The 25,698-nt window shown below is 40.6% G+C and overlaps 1 protein-coding gene across 1 annotated transcript in view; it reads left to right on the top strand.

The window, feature by feature from the left end:
* Gabrg3 (gamma-aminobutyric acid type A receptor subunit gamma3) overlaps window positions 1-25,698 on the top strand; it is a 599,492-nt gene that overhangs the window by 500,434 nt on the left and 73,360 nt on the right. The window lies entirely within an intron of this gene.

Below are 25,698 nucleotides of genomic sequence, written 5' to 3' on the forward strand. Positions count from 1 at the left end.
ATTCTAATTTCTTTGCTTTGTGATAGTGTTTTCCACATGTTGTTTTCAACGTTGCTTCTGTGTTTTGTAGTTTTGATGTCTTGGCCCCAAAATGTCTCAACAGGTTTATTTCAGTTCCAATTGTTCTTCTGTTTTCATACCTAGTTCCCTCAAGATTTATAGAAATTTCTTCTATAAGTTAGTTGTGTAGATTATCTATGATTTAGTGTTTGTCTCAGTAAGTTTTTCTAGTATGTGTATTCTTAGGATTGGTCTCTTGATCATATCCAAGACTTCTTGAACACTATGTTCATACTCTTTTTCCTTTCAGTGATGTTTAAATTTGTTGATCATGTTCTGCATATTAATTGATTCCATTGGTCATGCTTTCCATTGTTTTCTTTTGATATGTTGAGTTTTTCTTTTTTTCTTTTCATTTCTTTTTTTTATTTTTTTCTTATGCTGCCCTTTAAGCATCTGGTTTTCCCTAGATGTTTCTGATGTTGCAGCATTATAAAATCTGGGCATTGATGAACCTGGAACAGTCAGTCTCTGGTGGGCAGCCTTGGGCTGGACAATGGAACTCAGGGAGTAGTACATATCTGTGCCCCCGGGGACACAGCAGGCAGAACAATTAGTGGAGGAAAGAGATCTAACCTGGAGGTATGTTTCTGGTGAAACAGACTTGGTGAAGGCAGGTGGTAGGGTGGCCAGACAACGGAGATCTGAGTCTAAAACATTTAAGATCACGGATCATAATACATGTGTAGTTGAATTTATCCAAAGGTAAAAACCATACAATTGAATAAACTGAAGAACTCTTGTGCCATGTTATTTATAAGCAAAATAAAATATCCGGTTGAAAATAAAGGATGAACAAATTATGGAATCCAAAATTATATGCAACAAAATGGAGAGGAGCTTTGGCATGAGATAGAAGTCATAAAACACCAAGAGTAAGAAAAGCTTAATCAGATACAATGCTTACTTGACACTATGAATTAATGAAAAAAATTTAGGTCAAAAGTAATCAAATATTGGCGATTTCAGCACTGCTACCATATAATTACAAAGAGTCAATATTAAGTAAATAAAATGTGCTAATACTTTATAATTATAGGAAAGTAAACCTCAATATTCATAAATATTTAACATTTCTTTTTTTTTTCCAAGACTTTAAACATGAAGGGGTGTTGAATTTTGTTAAATGCTTTCTCAGTATCTAATGAGATGATAATGTGGGGTTTTTTTATTTGAGTTTGTTTATATAGTGGATTATGTTGATGGATTTCTTTTTTTTTATTAACTTGAATATTTCTTATATACATTTCGAGTGTTATTCCCTTTCCCGGTTTCTGGGCAAACATCCCCTCCCCCCCTTCCTTATGGGTGTTCCCCTCCCCACCCTCCCCCATTGCCACGCTCCCCCGACAGTCTAGTTCACTGGGGTTCAGTCTTAGCAGGACCCAGGGCTTCCCTTCCACTGGTGCTCTTACTAGGATATTCATTGCTACCTATGAGGTCAGAGTCCAGGGTCAGTCCATGTATAGTCTTTGGGTAGTGGCTTAGTCCCTGGAAGCTCTGGTTGCTTGGCATTGTTGTTCATAAGGGGTCTCGAGCCCCTTCAAGCTCTTCCAGTTCTTTCTCTGATTCCTTCAACGGGGGTCCTATTCTCAGTTCAGTGGTTTGCTGCTGGCATTCGCCTCTGTATTTGCTGTATTCTGGCTGTGTCTCTCAGGAGCGATCTACACTTCTGCACTTCTTCGCTTCATCCATCTTGTCTAATTGGGTGGCTGTATATGTATGGGCCACATGTGGGGCAGGCTCTGAATGGGTGTTCCTTCAGTCTCTGTTTTAATCTTTGCCTCTCTCTTCCCTGCCAAGGGTATTCTTGTTCCCCTTTTAAAGAAGGAGTGAAGCATTCACATTTTGATCATCCGTCTTGAGTTTCATTTGTTCTAGGCATCTAGGGTAATTCAGGCATTTGGGCTAATAGCCACTTATCAATGAGTGCATACCATGTATGTCTTTCTGTGATTGGGTTAGCTCACTCAGGATGATATTTTCCAGTTCCAACCATTTGCCTACAAATTTCATAAACTTCGTTGTTTTTTTGATAGCTGAGTAATATTCCATTGTGTAGATGTACCACATTTTTCTGTATCCATTCCTCTGTTGAAGGGCATCTGGGTTCTTTCCAGCTTCTGGCTATTATAAATAAGGCTGCGATGAACATAGTGGAGCACGTGTCTTTTTATATGTTGGGGCATCTTTTGGGTATATGCCCAAGAGAGGTATAGCTGGATCCTCAGGCAGTTTAATGTCCAATTTTCTGAGGAACCTCCAGACTGATTTCCAGAATGGTTGTACCAGTCTGCAATCCCACCAACAATGGAGGAGTGTTCCCCTTTCTCCACATCCTCGCCAGCATTTGCTGTCACCTGAGTTTTTGATCTTAGCCATTCTCACTGGTGTGAGGTGAAATCTCAGGGTTGTTTTGATTTGCATTTCCCTGATGACTAAAGATGTTGAACATTTCTTTAGGTGTTTCTCAGCCATTCGGCATTCCTCAGCTGTGAATTCTTTGTTTAGCTCTGAACCCCATTTTTTAATAGGGTTATTTGTCTCCCTGCGGTCTAACTTTTTGAGTTCTTTGTATATTTTGGATATAAGGCCTCTATCTGTTGTAGGATTGGTAAAGATCTTTTCCCAATCTGTTGGTTGCCATTTTGTCCTAACCACAGTGTCCTTTGCCTTACAGAAGCTTTGCAGTTTTATGAGCTCCCATTTGTCGATTCTTGATCTTAGAGCATAAGCCATTGGTGTTTTGTTCAGGAAATTTTTTCCAGTGCCCATGTGTTTCAGATGCTTCCCTAGTTTTTCTTCTATTAGTTTGAGTGTGTCTGGTTTGATGTGGAGGTCCTTGATCCACTTGGACTTAAGCTTTGTACAGGGTGATAACCATGGATCGATCTGCATTCTTCTACATGTTGACCTCCAGTTGAACCAGCACCATTTGCTGAAAATGCTATCTTTTTTCCATTGGATGGATTTGGCTCCTTTGTCAAAAATCAAGTGACCATAGGTGTGTGGGTTCATTTCTGGGTCTTCAATTCTGTTCCATTGGTCTATCTGTCTGTCTCTTTACCAATACCATGCAGTTTTTATCACTATTGCTCTGTAATACTGCTTGAGTTCAGGGATAGTGATTCCCCCTGAAGTCCTTTTTTTGTTGAGGATAGTTTTAGCTATCCTGGGTTTTTTTTGTTATTCCAGATGAATTTGCAAATTGTTCTGTCTAACTCTTTGAAGAATTGGATTGGTATTTTGATGGGGATTGCATTGAATCTGTAGATCGCTTTTTGGTAGAATGGCCATTTTTACTATATTAATCCTGCCAATCCATGAGCATGGGAGATCTTTCCATCTTCTGAGATCTTCTTCAATTTCTTTTTTCAGAGTCTTGAAGTTCTTATTGTACAGATCTTTCCCTTGCTTGGTTAAAGTCACACCGAGGTACTTTATATTATTTGGATCTATTATGAAGGGTGTCATTTCCCTAATTTCTTTCTCGGCTTGTTTCTCTTTTGTGTAGAGGAAGGCTACTGATTTATTTGAGTTAATTTTATACACAGCCACTTTGCTGAAGTTGTTTATCAGCTTTAGTAGTTCTCTGGTGGAACTTTTGGGATCACTTAAATATACTATCATATCATCTGCAAATAGTGATATTTTGACTTCTTCTTTTCCGATCTGTATCCCCTTGACCTCCTTTTGTTGTCTGATTGCTCTGGCTAGAACTTCAAGAACTATATTGAATAAGTAGGGAGAGAGTGGGCAGCCTTGTCTAGTCCCTGATTTTAGTGGGATTGCTTCAAGTTTCTCTCCATTTAGTTTAATGTTAGCCACTAGTTTGCTGTATATGGCTTTAACTATGTTTAGGCATGGACCTTGAATTCCTATTCTTTCCAGGACTTTTATCATGAAGGGGTGTTGAATTTTATCAAATGCTTTCTCAGCATCTAATGAAATGATCATGTGGTTTTGTTCTTTCAGTTTGTTTATATAATGGATCACGTTGATGGTTTTCCGTATATTAAACCATCCCTGCATGCCTGGGATGAAGCCTACTTGATCATGGTGGATGATTGTTTTGATGTGCTCTTGGATTCGGTTTGCCAGAATTTTGTTGAGTATTTTGAGTCGATGTTCATAAGGGAAATTGGTCTGAAGTTCTCTTTCTTTGTTGGGTCTTTGTGTGGTTTAGGTATAAGAGTAATTGTGGCTTCATAGAAGGAATTCGGTAGTGCTCCATCTGTTTCAATTTTGTGGAATAGTTTGGATAATATTGGTATGAAGTCTTCTATGAAGGTCTGATAGAATTCTGCACTAAACCCATCTGGACCTGGGCTTTTTTTGGTTGGGATAACTTTAATGACTGCTTCTATTTCCTTAGGAGTTATGGGGTTGTTTAACTGGTTTATCTGTTCCTGATTTAACTTCGGTACCTGGTATCTGTCTAGTATATTGTCCATTTCCTGCAGATTTTCAAGTTTTGTTGAATATAGGCTTTTATAGTAAGATCTGATGATTTTTTGAATTTCCTCTGAATCTGTAGTTATGTCTCCCTTTTCATTTCTGATTTTGTTAATTTGGACACACTCTCTGTGTCCTCTCGTTAGTCTGGCTAGGGTTTATCTATCTTGTTGATTTTCTCAAAGAACCAACTTTTGGTTCTGTTGATTCTTTCTATGGTCCTTTTTGTTTCTACTTGGTTGATTTCAGCTCTGAGTTTGATTATTTCCTGCCTTCTACTCCTCCTAGGTGTATTTGCTTCTTTTTGTTCTAGAGCTTTTAGGTGTGCTGTCAAGCTGCTGACATATGCTCTTTCCTGTTTCTTTCTGCAGGCACTCAGAGCTATGAGTTTTCCTCTTAGCACAGCTTTCATTGTGTCCCATAAGTTTGGGTATGTTGTACCTTCATTTTCATTAAATTCTAAAAAGTTTTTAATTTCTTTCTTTATTTCTTCCTTGACCAGGTTATCATTGAGTAGAGCATTGTTCAATTTCCACGTATATGTGGGCATTCTTCCCTTATTGTTATTGAAGACCAGCTTTAGGCTGTGGTGGTCCGATAGCACGCATGGGATTATTTCTATCTTTCTGTACCTGTTGAGGCCCGTTTTTTTGACCAATTATATGGTCAATTTTGGAGAAAGTACCATGAGGAGCTGAGAAGAAGGTATATCCTTTTGCTTTAGGGTAGAACGTTCTATAAATATCCGTTAAGTCCATTTGGCTCATGACTTCTCTTAGTCTGTCTACGTCTCTGTTTAACTTCTGTTTCCATGATCTGTCCATTGATGAGAGTGGGGTGTTGAAATCCTACTATTATTGTGTGAGGTGCAATGTGTGTTTTGAGCTTTAGTAAGGTTTCTTTTACGTATGTAGGTGCCCTTGTATTTGGGGCATAGATATTTAGGATTGAGAGTTCATCTTGGTGGATTTTTCCTTTGATGAATATAAAGTGTCCTTCCTTATCTTTTTTGATGACTTTTAGTTGGAAATTGATGTTACTTGATATTAGAATGGCTACTCCAGCTTGCTTCTTCCGACCATTTGCTTGGAAAGTTGTTTCCCAGCCTTTCACTCTGAGGTAGTGTGTGTCTTTGTCTCTGAGGTGTGTTTCCTGTAGGCAGCAGAATGCAGGGTCCTTGTTGCGTATCCAGTTTGTTAATCTATGTCTTTTTATTGGGGAGTTGAGGCCATTGATGTTGAGAGATATTAAGGAATAGTGATTATTGCTTCCTCTTATATTCATATTTGGATGTGAGGTTGTGTTTGTGTGCTTTTCTTCTCTTTGTTTTGTTGCCAAGATGATTAGTTTCTTGCCTCTTCTAGGGTATACCTTGCCTCCTTATGTTGGGCTTTACCATTTATTATCCGTTGTAGTGCTGGATTTGTAGAAAGATATTGTGTAAATTTGGTTTTGTCATGGAATATCTTGGTTTCTCCATCTATGTTAATTGAGAGTTTTGCAGGATACAGTAGCCTGGGCTGGCATTTGTGTTCTCTTAGGGTCTGTATGACATCAGTCCAGGATCTTCTGGCCTTCATAGTTTCTGGCGAAAAGTCTGGTGTGATTCTGATAGGTCTGCCTTTATATGTTACTTGACCTTTTTCCCTTACTGCTTTTAATATTCTTTCTTTATTTTGTGCGTTTGGTGTTTTGACTGTTATGTGACGGAGGTGTTTCTTTTCTGGTCCAATCTATTTGGAGTTCTGTAGGCTTCTTTGTATGCCTATGGGTATCTTTTTTTAGGTTAGGGAAGTTTTCTTCTATGATTTTGTTGAAGATATTTACTGGTCCTTTGAGCTGGGAGTCTTCACTCTCTTCTATACCTATTATCCTTAGGTTTGATCTTCTCATTGAGTCCTGGATTTCCTGTATGTTTTGGACCAGTAGCTTTTCCGCTTTACATTTATCTTTGACAGTTGAGTCAATGATTTCTATGGAATCTTCTGCTCCTGAGATTCTCTTCCATCTCTTGTATTCTGTTGGTGAAGCTTGTATCTACAGCTCCTTGTCTCTTCTTTTGGTTTTCTATATCCAGGTTATTTCCATGTGTTCTTTCTTGATTGCTTCTATTTCCATTTTTAATTCCTTCAACTGTTTGATTGTGTTTTCCTGGAATTCTTTCAGGGATTTTTGCGATTCCTCTCTGTAGGCTTCTACTTGTTCTCTAAGGGAGTTCTTCACCTCTTTCTTGAAGTCCTCCAGCATCATGATCTAATATGATTTTGAAACTAGATCTTGCTTTTCTGGTGTGTTTGGATATTCCATGTTTGTTTTGGTGGGAGAATTGGGCTCCGATGATGCCATGTAGTCTTGGTTTCTGTTGCTTGTGTTCCTGCGCTTGCCTCTCGCCATCAGATTATCTCTAGTGTTACTTTGTTCTGCTATTTCTGACAGTGGCTAGACTGTCCTATAAGCCTGTGTGTCAGGAGTGCTGTAGACCTGTTTTCCTGTTTTCTTTCAGCCAGTTATGGGGACAGAGTGTTCTGCTTTCGTGTGTGTAGTTTTGCCTCTACAGGTCTTCAGCTGTTCCTGTGGGCCTGTGTCTTGAGTTCACCAGGCAGGTCACTTGCAGCAGAAAAACTTGGTCTTACCTCTGTGGTCATGAGGCTCAAGTTCGCTCATGTGCTGCCCACGGGTTCTCTTTGGTGGCAGCAACCGGGAAGATCTGCGCCTCCCCTTCCGGGAGCCTCCGTGCACCAGGGTTCCAGATGGCCTTCGATGTTTTCCTCTGGAATCAGTAATGTGTGCAGAGAGCAGTCTCTTCTGGTTTGGCAGGCGTGTCTGCCTCTCTGAAGGTTTAGCTCTCCCTCCCACGGGTTTGGGTGCAGAGAACTGTTTATCCGGTCTGTTTCATTCAGGTTCCGGCGGTGTTTCAGGCAGGGGTCCTGCCGCTCTTGGGCCCTCTCCCACGGGAGCCCAGAGGCCTTATACAGTTTCCTCTTGGGCCAGGGATGTGGGCAGGGGTGGGCAGTGTTGGTGGTCTCTTCCGCTCTGCAGCCTCAGGAGTGCCCACCTGACCAGACGGTGAGGTCTCTCTCCCACGGGTTTTGGGAGCAGAGAGCTGCTGCGGGCCGGGATCCGCGGGTGTGGGACTTCCCTTTCTTTTCATTTCTAATGGTCCTTTTATTTATTTATATTTCAAATATTGTCACCTATGCAAAGCTCCATCCCTTCCCCACTTCTCTTTGCCTCTGTGAGGGTGCTCCCCCAAACTACCCCCTCATTCCTGCCTCACCACTCTAGCATCCCCTTACACTGGAGTATCAAGCTTCAGCAGGACCAAGGGACGCCCTTCCCCTTGATGCAATCCTCTGCTGGAGCCATGGTGTGTACTTTCTGGTTAGTGGTTTAGTCCCTGGGAGCTCTAGGTGGTCAGGTTAGTTGATAATATTCTTTTTACCAATGGGGTTACAAACCTCTTCAGCTCATTCATTCCTTCCCCTAACTCCTCCATTAGGGTCTGCATGCTCAGTCCGATGGCTGGCTGTCAGTATCTGCTGCTACTATATTAGTCAGGTACTAACACAGCCTCTCTGGGGACATCTATACCGGACTCTTGTCAGACAGCAATTCTTGGCATCAACAATAGTATCAGGGTTTGATGTCTGCAGATGGTTTGGATCCCTAGGTGGGTCGCTCAATAGATGGCCTTTCCTTTAGCGTCTGCTCCACGTTTTGTCTCTGCATTTCCTTTAGATAGGAACAATTCTGGGTTAAAATTTTTGAGATGGGTTGGTGGCCCATCCCTCAAGGGGCCATGCCTATCTACTGGAGATGATCTCTATATATTCTATCTCCTCTTTGTTGGGTATTTCAGCCAATGTCCCAGTTCAGTTCTGCGAAGCTCTTGCTTCCCTGACATTTGGGACTTTCTAGTGGCTAGCCCTTGTTCCCCATCCCCCAATGCTACATATTTCTGTTCAATATCCCGACCCTCTGTACTTCTCTCCTGTCTCTTGACATATCTGATCCTGCCCCATCCTCTCTTCCTCCCAGGTTCCTCCCTCCCTCTATCTTCCATGATTATTTTATTCCCCCTTCTAAATAAGATTGAAGCATCCACACTTTGGTCTTCCTTCTTCTTACAGTTCATATAGTCTGTGGATTGCATCCGACTTTGAGCTTTGGGATTAATATCCACTTATCAGTGAATACATACCATATGTGTTCTTTTGTGTCTGAATTACCTCACTCAGGATGATATTTTCTAGTTCCATCCATTTATCTGTGAATTTCACGAATTCATTGTTTTTAATAGCTAAGTAGTACTCCACTGTGTAAATATACCACATTTTTCAGAAATCTATTCTTCTGTTAAACAACATCTGGGTTGTTTCCTGCTCCTTGCTATTGTAAATAAGGCTTCTATGAACATAGTTGAGCATGTGTCCTTTCTGTGTGTTAGAGCATCTTTTGGGTATATGCCCAGGAGTGGTATAACTGGGTTCTCAGGAAGCACTATGTCCAATTTTCTAAGGAGCTGCCAGACTGATTTCCAGAGTGGTTGTACCCGTTTGTAATGCCACCAATATTTGGTTAGTTTCTTTCAAAGTCTGAATTTATTTGCTCATACTTTCTTCCATGTTAATAATTTTGTTATTCATATGGATACTTTTCTCATCCATTTTTCTAATATTTTTACTCTGTGTTAATAATGGGTACTAATGGGTAGAAATCATTTGCTAATTTATATTTTCTTTCTGGTCTTTTGTCATATTCACCAAGTAAACTTTTGAAACTTTTTATTTACTTCAGCAACTTTGAGTTCATCAGATGAAAAGTTACAACCACTGGAGTCAGGAAGTCATGTGACTTAATTTCTTGTCTCTGTGATAAAATGCTCTAATAAAGACAGCCTATGGTATAAATGCTTTATTTAAGCTCACTATTCAAAGCACAGGTCACAATTATGAAGAAGTTGGGTATCAGTGGTTTCTACATCACATCAGGAACAAATAACACCAAATGCATACCTGCCTCTTTTCTCCACATACATAGTCCAGGATCTCAGCCAGAGAATGACACCACATAGAGTTGGCGGGACTTCCCATCTCAACTGTAACAACCAGGTTACTCACCTATATATACGCGTAGACGCTAATCTGTCTTGAAATACTAGATTTTGCCAGGTTGACAGTTCATACTAACCAGTATATCATGTTACATCACTTTCCCATGTTCCTTGTTTCCTGCATTACAATTAGTGCATCTCCCGGCTTAGATATCTGTTATTCTTATTTGACAATCTTCTTATTGATCAGCCTATTTTTAAAAGCTCACTGTCTAATACTACTCAGAGAGAAAGCATATAGAATATCTAAGATATATAAAGATCAGTAGTAGCCACCCAATTAGACAAGATGGATGAAGCAAAGAAGTGCAGGCCGACAGGAGCCGGATGTAGATCGCTCCTGAGAGACACAGCCAGAATACAGCAAATACAGAGGCGAATGCCAGCAGCAAACCACTGAACTGAGAATAGGACCCCTGTTGAAGGAATCAGAGAAAGAACTGAAGAGCTTGAAGGGGCTCCTATGTACAACAATACCAAGCAACCAGAGCTTCCAGGACTAAGCCACTACCAAAGACTATACATGGACTGACCTGACTCTGACCTCATAGGTAGCAATGAATATCCTAGTAAGAGCACCAGTGGAAGGGGAAGCCATGGGTCCTGCTAAGACTGAACCCCCAGTGAACTAGACTGTCGGGGGGAGGGTGGCAATGGGGGGAGGGTGGGGAGGGGAACACCCATAAGGAAGGGGAGGGGGGAGGGGGATGCTTGCCCGGAAACCGGGAAAGGGAATAACACTCGAAATGTATATAAGAAATACTCAAGTTAATAAAAAAAATAAAATAAAGATCAGTAGTAGCAAATAAATATATAAGAACAATTTTTAATTAATAATCACAAAATCCTACTAAGAAAATATAGTTTCCAGACAGAACTAAATATGATAAATAACTGTTTTAGTATGTTTGTTTGTTTTTTGAAACAGGGTCTCACTATGGTAGCGCTGGTCATTCTGGAACTCACTATTTAGACCAGGCATATCTCCAATTCACAAAGACCCACTGCTTATCAGTTGCTGGGATTAAAGGCATGCACTCCCAGGCCCAGCAGGATAGATAACTTTTAATGTCAACTGGATGGTGATTTAGTCATACCAAGGAGACATACCTCTGTCTCCTGTAAATGTCTGTGGGAGCATTTACAGAACATTTTCGCAGAGGTAAGTATGCTGCCCTAAATATGAGCACCATTTGTACTGGGCTCCCCAACTGAATTGAAAATGTAAGGCTTTCACTTCACATTGGTTCTGGCTATAGATGCAGTGTGACCAATGCTCCTACTACCTACTGCTAAACTGCAGCCATTTTCACCACCCAGACCCACCATCGTCTCCCATGATATCTTAAGCTGTGGTTCAAAAATAAACCCTTATGCCTTTGGTGGCCTTTCTTAAGAGGTAATATGTCACAGCAATGAGAAAAATAATCAATAGAGAATTTTTTATCAAGAACTTGGTCTGTCTCTGAAATAAATTCCACCAGGTTATTCATAGGCCTTTGGAATTGCAAACCAGTTACAAGCATTTGTAGCAGCTATGATATAGGTAGAGTTTAATGGATCATTTTCTAAAATGGAGGTTTAAAGACCAGAATGCCAAGAGAAATGCCAACAGTGTAAATATATTTCATGATGTTTCAGAGAAGAACACGCATCTATTGGGAACTTCACTAGTGGCTTTTCATACTATATTTTTTCTCCCAAAATAATCTGGTTGCATTCTGAGAACTTTATTGATGCTGAATCTGAAAGTCAAGGCCTAAATGGTTTGGTGAAGGAATTTTTAAGAGAAGATAGAATCTAATTACTACCTATTGCTCTTAGCTAGGTAAGAGAGAGGAAAAAAAGAAGCACCCAAGGCAGAAAGATTTAAAAGAATGACAGAGTATTCTAATTAAGTTTCAGATTAATTAGATATGAAGAAAGTGGCTACAATAGGTATAAGGTTAAGATCATTTATATAAAAGCCTTATACCTTCCCAGAAGCCAAGACTTCACTTCTCAAAAGGCCCAATTTGTGAAGATAAAAATTAACCAGAAAGGAAAAGCCAGAACTATGAATCGCCCCAAAGAGAATCCCTCCTGAAAGACAATAGCTTAGTAACACGTTTCTCAGGTTTAGCCCCTGCATTATTAGCAGAGTTCTCTAGACGAACAGAACCATTGAGATAAGTAAATGTATCTAACACACACACACACACACACACACACACACACACACACACACACACACACACACACGCAGAATCGCAACTGAGATCTGAGAATCTGGTAGCTACGTGGTCCTTGAATCTAGGGAACCTCAGCAGGTCCAGCCTGGTGCTAGAATCCCAGATGTTCCTGGAGAACTTCCGATCGCTAATCCGTTATGAAAGCTTGGAAAAGGTGATTCTGATATGAGTGAAAGATTCAGCAGCAGCAGCAGCAGCAAGAAGGAAGGCAAGCAAGCAAAGACAAAAGTCTTCCTTCTGCTGAGCTCTCTAGGTCTGAGCTGCTTTCAGAAGGTGCTGTCCACTGTGAGGATGGGCCTTCCTATGGGGATGGGCCTTCCCATGCCTATCAAGGCAATCAAACGTTGATGTCCATTTTTCTTGCTGGATTTTGGTTTTACTTTGGCCTGATTTTCTTCATATGCCTCCATGACAGGCTATTTCCTCTCTGGTTGTTCCCCTCCATGAGTACTAGTGGCTCTATATCAGTCCCTCTTAATTTTACAGTCTGTGGACTGGATATGTTTCCTCACCCTCCCAAGACTCAAGTCATACCCTTTTGGGTTGCTAGTTTTAGAGGGGTAGGCTGTGTCTTTAGAATGCATTGGGAGTATGAAAAGAGACCACAACACTGAAATATATTCATGTGAAGGACCTGCCCTCTAGGTTTCAGAACCTTCTGAGTGTCAGCCAGCCTGATGGAAGGTTACAACTGTGGTACTAAGGACCCCACCAAAACTTTGGGGGTGTTGAGCTCTATCCCTATAGACTGGGGGCTCTAGTGGCTGAATACCTTTTCTTTATGCTTAGAGCTCTCAGAGTCTACATACCCTGAGTTGAGATTTGAACCTGGCCCAACAGTGGATCTGTTTCCTCTGAACTCTGAGCCACCTACATCCTTGGTTTCCCAATATTCCTTACTCCTTTTTTCACATCACTCCCTGAGGCTATGGGAAACCAACTTAAAGCACCTTGACTATTAACTGTTACCTGTCATTATGCTTTTTATGGATTCTCTCAAGGTGGTACCCTCTCCTGCCCCTTAAGTCATACAGACTGACACAAAGATCTCAATACTTATGGCCTATCCATGGGAGAAATCACTGCCTCCACATTCCACAAGTGGATTTGAGATGGAGATGTCTGTGGGGTTGTGCTGGCAGGGAGGATCCTGCTCTCACTTGACCCACTTGAATTTTCTTTTGGAAGCTTCACCTCTTTTCTTCCACACTTTTCAAGCATGTTTTCTGTTCCTTGGTACATTTCCAAAGTGTTTCTCTCTGTCTCTGTCTGTCTCTGACTCTCTCCTTTTCTCTGCCACTGTCTCTCTCTTCTCTGTCTCTGTTTCCCTCCTTCTCTCTGTCTCTCTCTCCTCACTGTCTCTGACTCTCTTTGTCTCTCCTTATGTCTTTCTGTCTCTCCTTCTCTCTGTCTCTGTCTCTGTCTCTGACCCTCTCCCTCTCTCCCTCTCCCCCTCTCCCTCTCTCCGTCTCTGGAATCAGTTTTAACTGACTCGCTCCTTTACCCAGCCACACAGAAGCAGTTCCAGTTCTATCACCTTTTCCAGGCGACTCACAGGACATTTCAATTAGTACACTTGTGTCTTTCCTCTCCCTTTATCTTCATGCAGTCTTTTAAGTACATTCTCTATTCTGTATGGTCCTCTTCTATTATCTCTGTCCTTACATAGTAGCTTGTGTTATTCTAGAAGTTACCTTTTGAATTACTACATTTTCACAGGCTTATCATTGTTCTGCTTTCATTATTTTCAGAAAATAGGCCACAGAAACACTAATTAACTTCATTTATTTTCATTATTTATGCACTTTTGTAGTCATGCATTTTAATGTTATGTGCACCTAACTCTCCAGCTGTATTTTGCCCATAGTCAGTATTGATTGTGGTCTCTAGTGAGACCTTTGTACTTCCCTGCATTTCTGTGCTGCTCTCTAACAACATTCCCTCTGCTCACCCAAAGTCATTGAATTTAGATGCAGAGATGAGACATCCCCCTGCTTGTTTACCTGAAGGTGTGTTTGCCTAATTCAGTAGATTCATTTTGTAGGTAAAGTTCCCAGATTTACAGAACTTTCTGCATCACATTGAAGGCTTTAGACAAAATCTGAGGAAGCTGGCCAAATCCATCAGATCTCTAATCATATTTAGCAGAGGGACTTGTTTTTAGTTAAAAGCCAGGAGTTGTCATGGGGACAGTTGGCTTAACAAGAGGCATGGACTGTGCACCTGTCAGTGCTGCTGGATACACTGCTGTCTTCCAGGGGCAGGAGTTAGAGCAGAAGACTCAATATTCACCACCTTTCTGAGAGAGCACAGCAATCAAACACTGGAAGGTTGGGAAATACTCTAGGTTGGTTGTTCCAGGGAAAATAACTAGCTGACATAGGATGCAGTTCTTTAGAAGTACAGCCATGCCCGTGCAGTCTTGGCAAACACAAGTCTTACAGTGAGGAAAGGGAGAAGTTCCAGGGTCAGTTCTTTTCCCATGTCTGTTGTGTTCTACCCATTAAATCTCCCAAGTTTCACCTTTTAGCTTTCATGCTTGATGGACAGTGTCCCTTTGTTTCATCTTTAAAGGTGTGTTCTTCAGCATGGTGACATTTCCCTGTAAGAAGCACTTAAAAGAAATTAATTGGTACTCAGATGAAATTGTCCAGAAAAAAAAATGACAGTGAGAAAATAGAAAATGCCACAGAAAAGTGTCTGGGGAGGCAGAGAATGAACATGGGCTTTTTCTTTTTTGGGGGGTAGGGGTGGGGGTTTTCACTTTATTTTCACGGAATAGAGTATCATAAAGGAAGTCAGAGTGGGAACACAAAGCAGGAACTAGAGGCAGGAACTGATGCAGAAGCCATAGAGGCATGTTGTCTGATGCATGCTTGCCATAGTTTACTTAGCCTGTATCTTATTACAGCCAGGACCAACATCCCAGGTCTGATGAGTCCGATCACAGAGAGCTGGGCCTTTGCCTGTCAATCAAGGAAATGCACCACTTCCCACAGGCCCATCTGGTGGGGGCATTTTCACAGTTGAGGTTTCCTCTTCCGAAATGCCTCTAGCTAGTGTCCATTTAAGAATTATTGTTGGTGAAGTGGTAGCCTTTAATCTCAGCAATAGGAAGGCAGAGACTCTTTGTGAGTTGGACACTAGTCTAGTCTGCACACATGGAGTCTTCTCCCTTGTTTTAGATGACATCATCACATAAGTGGGGTCTTACAGATTATGACTTTTGAAGACTGACTTTTTCACTCAATGTGACACCTTTAGGAATCATTCAGGCTTCTGCCATGTGCCAGTAGCTAGTTCCTTTTTTGGTACTGGGCAGCACATCATTGTGCCAATAAACCATGGTCCAATCATTTACCTGTCAAGGAAGTTTGGACTTGCAATTCTAATGCATACTGCCATTAAATATTTGTTTACAGGCTTTAGAAACCTGAGTTTTATTCTTTAGAGTAAGTATCCTATGTGAAAAACTTGTCAGATCACATGGTATAGTCATGGTTCTCCTTTTCCTGAAGCTGGTGAAACATTTTCCGGAACAATGATGAGTTTGTTTCTTGTCATAACATCTGAGAATTATACTTATTTGAGTCCTCATCAGCATTTGGTTTTCACAGCATTGTTTATTCTAGACATGCTTGTAGATGTGTGACACATTTTTATTGGATACTTTCTTTATTTACATTACAAATGCTGTCCACATTCCTGGTTTCCCCTCTGGAAACTGCCTCTCCCTTTCCCCTCTCCCTGCTTCGATGAGAGTGTTCCCCTGCCTACCTACCCACTCCCTCCCACCACCCTGCCCTAGCATTTTCCTACACAGGAGTATGAAATCTTCACAGGACCAAGGGCCTCTCCAGCCATCTGCCACTGTATTTGTCATGCTCTGGAAGAGCCTCTAAGGAGACAGATATATCAGGCTCCTGGCAGCATGCACTTCTTGGCATCTGTAATAGTGTCTGGGTTTGGTGACTGTATATGGGATGGATCCCCAAGTGGGGCAGTCTCTGGATGGCCTTGCCTTCAGTCTCTGCTCCACACTTTATCTTCCTATCTCCTCCTGTGAATATTTTGTTCCCTATTCTAAGAAGTACTGAAGCATCCACACTTTGGTCTTCCTTGTTTTTGAGCTTCATGTGGCCTGCAAATTGTATCTTGGGTAAGCCGAGCTTTTGGGTATCCACTTATCAGTGAGTGCATACCATGTGGGTTCTTGTGTGATTAGGTTACCTCATTCAGGATTTTTTCTAGTTCTGTCAACTTGCCTAAGAATTTCAAGGTCATTGTTTTTAATAGCTGAGTAGTACTCCATTATGTAAATATACAACACTTTCTGTATTCATTCCTCTGTTGAAGGACATCTGGGTTGTTTCCAGCTTCTGGCTGTTATAAATAAGGCTGCTATGAATATAGTGTAGCATGTGTCTTTGTTATATGATGGAGCATCTTTTGGGTATATGCCCAGGAGTGGTATAACTGGGTCCTCAGGTAGAACCATTTCCAATTGTCTGAGGAAACACCAGACTGATTTCTATAGTACTTGTACCTGCTTGCAATCCCATAAGCAATGGAAGAGTGTTCCTCTTTCTCCACATTCTTGCCAGCATCTTCTGTCACCTGAGTTTCTGATCTTAGACATTCTGACTGGTGTGAGATAGAATCATGGTTGTTTTGATTTGCATTTCCCTGATGACTAAGGATGTTGAACATTTCCTTAGGTGCTTCATGGCCATTTGATATTCCTCAGTTGAGAATTGTTTAGCTCTGTACCCCATTTTTAATAGGGCTATTTGGTTCTCTGGAGTCTAACTTCTTGAATTTTTTGTTTATATTGGATATTAGCCCTCTATCAGATGCAGAATTGGTAAAGATCTTTTCCCAATCTGTCGGTTGCCATTTTGTTCTATTGACTGTTTGCATTACAGAAGATTTGCAATTTTATGAGGTCCAATTTGTTAATTGTTAATCTTAGTGCATAAGCTATTGGTGTTCTGTTCAAGAATTTTCCCCCTATGCCCGTTGTTTGAGACTCTTCCATACTTTCTCTTCTATTAGTCTCAGTTTATCTGGTTTTATATGGAGGCCTTTGATCAACTTGGATTTGAGCTTTGTACAAGGAGATAAAAATGGATCGACTTGAATTCTTCTACATGCTGACCTCCAGTTGAACTAGCACCATATGTTCAAAATGCTGTCTTTTTCCACTGGATGATTTTAGTTCCTTTGCCAAAGATCAGGTGTCCATAGGTGTGTGAGTTCATTTTTGGGGCTTCAATTTTATTCTACTGATCTACCTACTCATCTCTGTCCAATACCATACAGTTTTTATCACTATTGCTTTGTAATACAGCTTGTAGTTAGGGATGGTGATTCCCCCAGAAGTTCTTTTGTTGTTGAGTATAGTTTTTCTTATCCTGGATTTTTTGATATTCAAAATGAATTTGCAAATTGCTCTTTCTAACTCTATGAAGAATTGAGTTGGAATTTTGATGGGGATTGCATTGAATCTGTAGATTGCTTTTGGCAAGATGGCCATTTTTTACTAAACCACACAAAGACCTAACAAAGAAAGAGAACTTCAGGCCAATTTCCCTTATGAATGTCAATGCCAAAATAGTCAATATAATTCTCACAAACCGAATCCAAGAACACACCAAAACAATCAACCATCATGATCAAGTAGACTTCATCCCAGGGATGTAAAGATGGTTCAATATATGGAAATCCATCAATGTAATGCACTTTATAAACAAACTCAAAGGAAAAAAATGATCATTTCATTAGATGCTGAGAAAGCATTTGACAATATTCAACACCCCTTCAGATAAAAGTCTTGGAAACATCAGAAATTCAAGGTCCATACCTAAACATATTAAAAACAATATATAAAAAACCAGTAGCCAACATCAAACTAAATGGAGAGAAACTTGAAGCAATCCCACTGAAATCAGGGACTAGACAAGGACTGCCACTTTCTCCCTACCTATTCAATATAGTATTTGAAGTCCTAGCCAGAGCAATTAGACAACAAAAAGAGATGAAAGGGATAGAAATTAGAAAAGAAGAGGCCAAAATATCATTATTTGCAGATATATGATAGTATATTTAAGTGACCCCAAAAATTCCACCAGAGAACTCCTAAACCTGATAAAAATTATCTTCAGCAAAGTGGTTGGATATAAAATTAACTCAAACAAATCAGTCACTTTCCTCTACTCAAAGGATAAAAAGGCTGAGAAAGAAATTAGATAAAGGACACCCTTCACAATGGTCACAAATAATATAAAATACCTTGGTGTGACTCTAACCAAGTGAAAGATCTGTATGACAAAAACGTCAAGTCTCTGAAGAAAAAACCAAAGATCTCAGAAGATGGAAAGGCCTCTCATGCTCATGGTTTGGCAGGAACATGGGCTTTTTCATCCTGCTAAAGAAAACAGGGAGACACTGTAACAGCAATGCTACATTGGGAGACCATCATTGCAGGTACAAACCCACCCCTATATTTTGTCCTCTACCCTGATCACATGTTCCCCACACCAGGTCTTCCTAGGTTAGTGCATCTTCCCTTATGCTCTCCTTTTCTTGACCTGACTATGACCTATATAAAAGGAGTATAATTCTTTCTTGTCACCATTTCCTGGATTGAACAGATGTGGTCAGAGCAAGTGGAAATGGAAAGTGAGGATGGGGTTTGGGGATTTAGCTCAGTGGTAGAGCGCTTGCCTAGGAAGCGCAAGGCCCTGGGTTTGGTCCCCAGCTCCGAAAAATAGAACCAAAAAAAAAAAAAAAAGAAAAAAAGAAAAAGGAAAAAAAAAGAAAGAAAGTGAGAATGAAGGGATTCGTGATTTTCTATAGATCCTATAGCCACACCGAGGGCAGTATCATCCTGTGCCAAGTCATGTTCAGAGAAAAGTTGTAGTGGATCTTTTAGGAGGAATATGGGGTACATGAGGAGCATCAATAGATCAAGACAGTAGAAGATTCTAGTCTGAGTGCAGGCTGAAACTTTCAGCCATTCCTCATTATCACCATCATCCTCTCTTTGTGGTAGATTGCCTTTTTGTCTTATTGATCTGAAGTCTCTAGGTTAAACTTTGGTCTTCACTCATGCTATACAAGTGTTCTTCTCTGAGCTGGACCCCAGTCCATGATGGTGGATTGGAAGATGTCAGGATTTATACAGATAGGCTATATAGCATTAAGTTGTGGATGCTGTGCAGCGTATTTGTATGCGTACTGGACAGTGTTTGGTTGATTGTTATCATTCTCACAGATGAAGCCTGGCTTATTTATCAGCTACCAATGCATTGCACTAGACCGCCATTCCTGACATGATGATTATTCAGGTCCAATATTTCATATTTGGAATAAGGAGCAGTGATAGAGTGCATGTCAGTCAGTGGTTCTCTGCCAGGGCCATGGAAAAGACAGATGGCTGAGACTGTGAGAATGCCCCACTGCTGACGGCTTTGCATGGCTGCCATTGTGCTGCCTTGATAGAGCAAATGAAGAAAATTCTCTGTCCCCTGGACTGAATAACAGCAAGTGTCTCCCACTAATAAGTAAAAATGTGTTCCAGCCCCTGTAACCACTGTATCCCCATGCACTGTGTAAGAAAGCCGTGCCTGGAGGATCCCTATATGTCATAAGGTGTCAAGTTCCCAACTTGGGATTCCTGAGCCAGTTGAAGTTGAAGTAGACCAAATTAAACTTTCTCTTTAGGTATCAAACTCATGCATTAATGGGTGGGGGATTTAATTCAGTGGTAGAGTGCTTGGCTAGCAAGCACAAGGCCCTGTGTTCAGTCCTCAGCTCCGAAAGAGAGAGAGAGAGAGAGAGAGAGAGAGAGAGAGAGAGAAGAAGAAGAAGAAGAAGAAGCTGGGGTGGCCTCCCCTAGCATGTGGGCCTTCATATGACCAGAATCCGTAGACAATGTGGGGTCTTATTCAGAAGAACATGATTTTCACCGGAGAATAGCTTTGAAGTATTCAATTAGAGAGAATGCATAATCGCAAAGATCAATTAGGACATACTACCAGGCCTACGGGAGAAGGGCTGGACGAATGTAGGAAGGAAGATGCTGAGCAAGTGTGGTCCACTCGAACCATTCTGATGACCAAATGAAGCAGCAAACGGAACATCAACTGCATGCCAGGTGGAATGGTAACCTGTGTACCAAACAAAAGGGGAGATGAAAATAAACAAAGTTCCTTTATAAAAGACAATAGGTATGTTGTAAATACTTTGCAATGTGTGTCCATAAATTGGATCTGAAATTAGGTAATGGGGCAACAGCATAGATCAAGAAAGCATTTTGCATAGATATGGGTGACAGCAGCATAAAATAATACATAGAATAATTGCTTGTAAATGCACCTCATTTTCATCTGCATGCCAGCTATGACATAATTATCCACATAATTGTGCCTGAAAATATAGTTTGAGTGCACTTGCTAGCACTAGGGTTTGATGATAGTGTATTATAGCTTCTAAAAAACTTTGATTCAAGTCAATTTGCAGGCTTTGATGAGTGCAAATTACAGAATCCCCATCAGAGAGAGCTGAACAAAAGCAAGGCAAGGATTTCTGTGAGTGCACTGAGGTTCCCGTATACACAGCCTTTTATGGTTCACATCCTGAGATGTCTTGAGGGAAAGGATTGCTCTCAGAGAGTCTGCAGAGCCACAGAACTGCAAAGTTACTAAGAAAACAAAACTTCTTTAAATACATCTAGTTTAAAAACAAAGTATAACAGTTTCCCAAATTGTGTGCTTCCCTGTAAACTTTCACGTATATTCAGAATACGCCGGAGACACAAAATTTAGTGAGTTTGTCATATTTTTCAGTGCTTTAATGTAGTTTTGTATTTGATGCCTCTGGGAAAGTGTGTTGTCCAACATGGGCATGTATCAAATGGCTTCTCTACCTTTCTTTTTGTGTTCATTCTTCATCGTTCCCTCATTTTCCCATGTACCCAGGACCTTGCTACACAATTAAAGGGACAAAAAGATCACATGACCTCTCAGCATTCAATCAAGGGCAGAGCTCAGCAGATTCCTTTTATCTTACCTGACTTCTGCCAGGGACCCTTTCAGATAACAGTGATGCAATAAAATTCCTTTTAAGAAATACTTCTTTGGGGCAGGAATGATAGTTCAGATGGTAAGAGCTCTTCCAGAGGACCTGAGGCATTCATTTCCTACCTGTCTCTGACTCCAGTCCCAGGGGAATCTGATGCTGTCTTCTGTCCTTTATGGATAGATACATTGTCCTCAATGTGAGACACATCTGCCTAGAGGCAAACAATCTTAAACCCACACACACGCATGCGCACACACACACACACACACACACACACACACACACACACACACACATTAAAATAAAGGAGCAAAAAAAATTAAAATCATTTTAGTTGGAAACTTTCAGATGGTGAATTCAAGGAAAATGTAAAACAAAACAATGCTTTTGTAAATCTTGTTTTTTATACAAGCCAGGAAAGAGAGTTTTGTTACTCTGATTTTTTTTTTATGTTGACCAAAGTAAGTCAGAAAATCTAGTTTAAGTTAAGAAAGAATTAGGAAGAAAAACAATTTTTCTGGTATGTTGGCACTACTTCTTGGGAATTGTTAGCTTATGTGATCAGAGGCAGAAGAAGTCCCCCATGACATCATGACAGACTTTTGAATGGATGGCTGACCTAAAGCTATAAAAAAAATTTCCATGTAATGGGTTGCACTATAATTTTCAACAAAATTTTCATACAGCTCAGTTTGAAGGAATTTAATGTTCACTTTTTCATTTGTTTGTTTGTTATTATTTAGTTAATTAGTTAGTTAGTTCTACACTCCAGATTTCTTTCCCCTCCTGATTCAGCCCCTGACTGTTCCACATCCCATACCTCCTTCTCCCTCTGTCTCCACCAGGATGTCCTCACCCCACCCACCCCACCAGACCTTTAAACTTCCTGGAGCCTCCAGGCTCCTGAGGGTTAGGTGCATCTTCTCCAACTGAACCCAGACCTGGGAGTCCTCTGCTCTATATGTCAGAGGCTTCATCTCAGCTGGTGTATGCTGCTTGGTTGCTGATCCAGTGTTGGAGAGATCTCGGGGGTGGGGGTGGGGGTGGGGAGTTCAGGTTGATTGAGACTGCTGGTCCTCCTACAGGGTTCCCTTCCTCCTCACCTTCCTCCAGCTTTTCATTAATTCAACCAGAGGGCTCAGTAGCTTCTGTTCATTGGTTGGGTGCACATATCTGCATCTGACTCTTTCAGCTGCTTGTTGGGTCTTTTGTAGGGCAGTCATGATAGATCCTGTTTTGTGAACTCCCCATAGCTTCAGTAATGGTGTCAGGTCTTGGGGCTTCCCCTTGAGCTGGATCTCACTTTGGACCTGTCATTGGGCCTTCTTTTCCTAATGGTCTTCTCCATTTCCATCCCTCCATTTCTTTCAGACAGGAAGAATTGTGGGACAGAGCTTTGACTGTGGGTTAGCAACCCCATCCATCACCTGATGCCCTGTCTTTCTGCTGGAGGTGGGTTCAAGCAGTTCCCTCTCCTACTGTAGAGCCATTCATCTAGGGTCCCCCCTTTGAGTCCTGAGAGTCTCTCACTTCCCAGGTCTCTGGTACATTCTAGAGCATGCTCCCAACCTCTTTCCTCCCAAGGTTGCCTGTTTCCATTCTTTATGCTGGACGTCAGGGCTTTGGTCCTTTTCCCCTACCCAATACCAGATCATGTTCTCCTCTCTCCCTACACCCATCCACTTTCCCTTCCCTTTCCCTTCCCTTTCCCTCCCTTCCCCGTGCTTGCCTTCATCTCTCTTTCAAGTGGGACTGAGACATCCTCACTTGGGCCCTTCAGCTTGTTGATCTTTTTGAGTTCTTTGGGTATTCTGTATTTTTTTTTTTTTACTAATATCCACTTATTAGTGAGAACATACCAAGCATGTCCTTTTGGGTCTGAGTTACCTCACTCTGGATGATATTTTCTATTTTCATCCATTTGCCTGCAAAACTCAGGAATTCCTCGTTCTTAATAGCTGAGTAATATTCCTTTGCATAAATGAACCACATTTTCTGTATCCATTCTTCTGTTGTGGGACATCTGGGTTTTTTTCCAGCTGCTGGCTATCATAAATAAGGCAATTATAAACATAGTGGAACATGTACCTCTGTGGCATGGTGGAGCACCTTTTGGTTATATTCCCAAGAGTGGTATTGCTAGGTCTTCAGATAAGTCTATTTCCAATTTTCTGCGAAACCTCCAAATTGATTTCCAGAGTGGTTGTAACAGTTTGTAATCCCACCAGCAATGAAGAGTGTTCCTCTTTCTCCACATCTTTGCCAACATGTGTTGTCACCTGAGGTTTTGATCTTAGCCATTCTGACTGGTATAAGGTGGAATCTCAGGGTCGTTTTGATTTGCATGTATCTGATCACTAAAGACTTTGACCATTTCTTTACATGCTTCCCAGCCATTTGAAATTCCTCTGTTATGAATTCTTGGTCCAGTTTTATACCCCATTTTTTGATTGAGTTGTTTGGTTTCTCGATGGTTAGCTTCTCGAGTTCTTTATATATTTTGGATATTAACCCTCTATCAGATGTGGCATTAATTAAGTTTTTTTTCCCCAATCTGTAGGATGCCTATTTGTCTTATTGACTATTTCCTTTGCCTTACAGAAGTTTTCCAGTTTCATGAGGTCCCATTTATCAATTATTGATCTAGGGCATGAGCCATTGGAGTTCTGTTTAGGAAATCTCTCCCTGTGTCAATGAGTTCAAGGCTCGTTCCCACTTTTTCTTCTATTAAACCAGTGTATCTGGTTTTATGTTGGGGTCCTTGATCCACTTGGACTTGAGCTTTGTGCATGGTGAGAAATAGGGTTAATTTTTGTTTTTCTACATACAGACATTCAGTTAGACCAGCACCATTTATTGAAGATGCTTTCTTTTTTCCATTGTATATTTTTGGCTTCTTTGTCAAAGATCAAGTGTGCATAAGTGTGAGGTTTTATTATTGAGTCTTCAATTCTATTCTGATAATCAACCTATCTATCTCTGTATCAGTAGCATGCAGTTTTTATCACTATTGCCCTGTAATAGAACTTGAGGTCAGAGATGGTGATTCTTTTATTGTTAAGAATTGTTTCCACTATTCTGGGTTTTTGCCTTCCCAGATGGATTTAGAATTGCTCTTTTCATGTCTTTGAGTAATTGTATTGGGATTTTGGTGGGGATTGCATTGAATTTATAGATCACCTTTGGTAGGATGACCATTTTTACTATGTTAATTCTGCCAATCCATGAGCATGGGAGATCTCCCCAGTTTCTGAAATCTTCTTCAATTTCTTTCTTGAGATATTTGGAGTTCTTATGATTAATACACTCTTTACATTGTATTTTTTAAAGCATCTGAAATTCTTTGCAAGTTTACTGTTTGTACTTTTTCTGAGTCCACAAATGTCAGTCATTTTAAATAACAAAAATAATTGAAGAATAATTTTGCAAACTACCGTCAGGCATCTTATTCCATAGAGATTTTGAATGTATGTTTAACTAAGTGGAAAAACTGTCTGGAAGATGCCACCCCTTAGAGATGGATTTTCACAAGCCTTGGATGAGATATGTACTTTGCAGATTACCTTCTTGTCATGATTCTTCTCATGTTTATATGCTCTGTATGTTCCTTCAAGTTATCAAAATACAAAAGAAAATTCACCAGCCAATTTCCCTGATAGAGATAGAAAATTCCTTTTATTGGCCAAATAAATCCCGTAGTCTTTAGAAAGGGTGATATACCACAGTCAGGTGACGCTTATCCTTGGTACTCAATGAGTCTGTGTGAAAAGTAAAGGCATGATTCAGCACATGAAAGAATGAAGAAGAGAAACCAGATTATCACACAAAGTATGGTGAAATCTTTTGGAAAAATTCTATATCCTCCTGTGGTTGGGAAAAAACTCTCTAAAACTGTCTGGTACCGATTGAATATGCTTCAACACGATGAAGGTCAGATATGGCAAATTTACTGTTAATATCAAAATGAAAGTGCCCCAGCCCTCAGGGCAGTCAACAGAGGATGGGGACCACCTAGGAGAGAATGAGGGACAAGAGACACGAAGAAGGACACCAAGACAGAAGTCTGATCAAGGCAACAATTTTATTTTTTCTCAAGGCTGAATTTATATCATAACAGGGGTAACAGAGAGAGGGGGGAAGTGGGAAACATTTATGCATGCCAAGAACACAGTACTCATATGGTCATCTGATGTCAACAGGATGTTCCTTTTTCAGAAAGGTTACAGGTTTCTCATATCATTAGTCAGCAGGATGTTGGTTTCTCAGAAAGGTTACAGGTCATATCATTGGGCATTCTGAGGTTAAATGTATTTCTCAGCAAGGTCACAACTTTGTCATATCATTAGTCATCCTAACCACCAAATTTGTATAAGTTTTCTGCAGCTGGCTGGGGATTTTCTATGAACCCAGTCATACTTAACTCTAACTATACTATTAACATCAATAATTGAGGGTTTTAAGGGCATTGCTCCCAACATGAAAGAATAGGCTATATAGACAACAAAGAGTTAATACCCCACATATATATGGAATTCAAGTTAATAGAAAAAAAGAGAGAGAAAACACTTTTTTAAAGAAGGGGTATTTGCATTCCAGAAAGTATCTAAAAGGACTGCCTACAGTGTTCTGGCAGACTGAAAACAGAAAACCACAGTAGGTCTGGTATGCCACACTCCTTCAGAACTTCAGGCATACAAAGCCACACACAGACATACTGACCCCAAAAGCAACAAGGATGGGATTGTGGTGTGCAAC

The sequence above is a fragment of the Rattus rattus genome, chromosome 2 (assembly GCF_011064425.1).
Source record: "Rattus rattus isolate New Zealand chromosome 2, Rrattus_CSIRO_v1, whole genome shotgun sequence".
Lineage (NCBI taxonomy): Eukaryota > Metazoa > Chordata > Mammalia > Rodentia > Muridae > Rattus > Rattus rattus.